Raw genomic sequence first — 2,862 nt, forward strand, 5'->3', positions numbered from 1 at the left:
AGTGACGTGAGGAACCTTTATCTCATCTCTTCCAGCGAAAGGTGAGTTAATTAGTCTCCTACGATGGTACAGGGTTTTTTCACCCATTACAGTCATGAATATCGTCCTTAGGGGGATGCAGCAGATGTGTGACAAACCGGCTGCATTAATTCGTCGTAGGTGGGGTGGGGACTCAACCCGTCCTAACGGATGGATGGGAAGGATTGGATAAGAATGTTTACGATCTGTCCCGTCTTATCAAGGCCTTATAAAGAGACAAAATGACTTCCTTATATTTGCATGTCAAGGTTCATTTCGACATTGCAATTACCTATTAAGTTGTATTTGAAATATTTCCTACCTCCTGAACTTCAACTTCCTATCTACTAACACTTCAAGATCCCTAGTCTGATCAGTTTCTTCTAGCATAATCCCACCAATATAATGCCACATTGGATATCTAATCACTCCAAAGTACATGACATTGAATTGACATCCATTTTCCCATGCCCACAATTCCAGCCTATTCAAATCATTCTGCAAGTACCGCATATCAGCAGCATTCCAGATTATTCTACCTATCTTAGCATCATCAGCAAATAGCTGTCTGTCGCTTGTCAAATCCTTCCCAATATCATTAATTGAATAACACTGGACCAAGGACTGATCCTTGCGGTACACCACTAGTTACATTAAATCTTGCAGACTTCCATCCTCCCCCAATATACCACTTTTTGATATCTGTCAATCACAATCCTCTTATCCACGCTAATATTTTATAATTTAATCTCATTTTCATCCTGAACAAACCCAATCCAAATAATGGAAAACTTCAGTAGCTGAATAATAAAGTTATGTAAGATTCTTTTATTTGGCAGAAGTTTATTTGGGAACGTTTCAAAATAATGAACATCACAGAAGCTTATTAACAGCGTAAAAAATTAATGTTTTCTATATTTTAAAAAAAAAAAGTTGTTTTTGAAATGATATCATATTTCCCCCACTCTTTATCATTTTCATTCTTCAAATTAATAAAAAAAACTTTTCTAGAAAGTGAGTTGAAAGCCTATTCGTAAATGAAAAGTGAAATTAACATTTCCGGTTGGAAATATCAATATTTCAGGTGGGAAAAGTACAATGTACTTTTCCATTTGCTTTTTCATACCATTTTTGAACTGCTCATATGAATACCACGCAGTGTTCATATTAGTAGTTGTTTTTCAAACGAATCCAATAGTTCATTCATCTTTGTTTTCCTTTTTTTTCAGTCGTTTCCGTCCGTAGGTGATTTTGTAGCCATTACCCACAAAGTATTCCTGGTGAGATTTTTTTTTAGCGAGTGATTCCCCAATGCTCTCCCCAAACCCCCAATGTTATCCGGGCTCAGGACCGGCATATGGCTGGGGGACGAAAAAACCCAGTTTCCTGGTGATAGAAAACCCCCTACCTCCGTATGAGACCGGCTAACTCACCTTCAGTCGAAAGAGACGAGACAATAGTCCCTCACATCATAGACTGGAATCAACCCAGGTCTTTTCGACCAAAGATTTCGTCTATGCCGACTGAGCTACGGAGGCTGTATAGTCATTCAAGGGAATTATAATATATTACTGCTTTAAAGGAATACAGATTACTAGAGAAATGTTATTTATTAAAACATGAGGTGTTTTTGAATTTCTTTCAAAAATATATTTATTTGTAAATTTATTTCGAACACTAGAGCCCATCTACATTTAATTATATTATAATTTGAAATTCTGAACCAGGTTTGGATGAAAAGATATTATTATTTATTTTTACCCAAATAATAACAATTGATTTCCCAGTTTTATCGCCAAACTAAAATTTAATTAAATTTAATGATTTAAATTAAAATCAAATAAAATTTAAAATGCATTTCGTGGTATAATTGAGGACAGATTATAGTCGATAGCAAAACCAAACCTGGATGGTTTGTTGGTTTTGTTTTCAAACTGGATTAGACTTTTTATCATCTAGTGTTTCATAAATATTGGATTGGACTGGATTTCTTTCGAAATCATTTCTTGTATGGATTAATCACGTGAAAAAAGTTTGCTAATTAGTGTCCATTTTACTTGTAGATTGAAGAAAAATAACTCTTAATTCCCATGCGAAGCTAAATTATTAAAAGAGCTTCATTTTTTTCTTAAATGTCACGTTTAAGTTCAATCGGCTGTAATTGGCATTAAATGGGGGTTATATATATATATATATTGTGTGTGTGTGTGTGTGTGTTATCCTATTTTCTTCCACTCTAGGAAGTCAAAGGTTAGGTTCATACGAATGATAAGATAATATCAATTTCAACACTGAAGGTCACAAATTAATATATCGTGTGCAAGAGGATTATTTTAATTTTTTTTATTCGTTGATTTCAGTCACATTGTTGACATCTCCACAAGCGGTATCTCGAAGATATGCTTGAAATACGCATTCTTCTTCTGCTGCTTATGATTTTAGTAAAAGCAGCAATTATTTATTTATTGATTGATTATTTATTTACGAAGAAATTCCTGATGAGATTTAGAACATGATTGTTTAATTAATTTACATATAAGTCAGTCACGTGTGTAAGCCAATAGTCACCAAAAAAAAACAAAATTGTGTTCAAATCGTTATTGGCAAGACAGTGATATTTGAATATTGTTTAGTCAATTTTTGCATGCTGCTTCTTATTGGTCAGCCATTGTTCCCCAATATTGTATCATTCATTTGTCAGATGAATAATATATTTGATATATCATTTCATATATTTGATATACTCATATATCATATACTTGATATCATTCTCTCTCCCCATCAGTACCCTACTCTGCCAGCCTAAGAGATAGAATTATCCCTTTTATCATGATGAGATGAGTT

Source organism: Typopeltis vanoorti, unplaced genomic scaffold, assembly GCF_054136105.1.
Source record: "Typopeltis vanoorti isolate ZY-2024b unplaced genomic scaffold, IOZ_Tvanoo_1.0 HiC_scaffold_490, whole genome shotgun sequence".
Classification (NCBI taxonomy): Eukaryota; Metazoa; Arthropoda; class Arachnida; order Uropygi; family Thelyphonidae; genus Typopeltis; species Typopeltis vanoorti.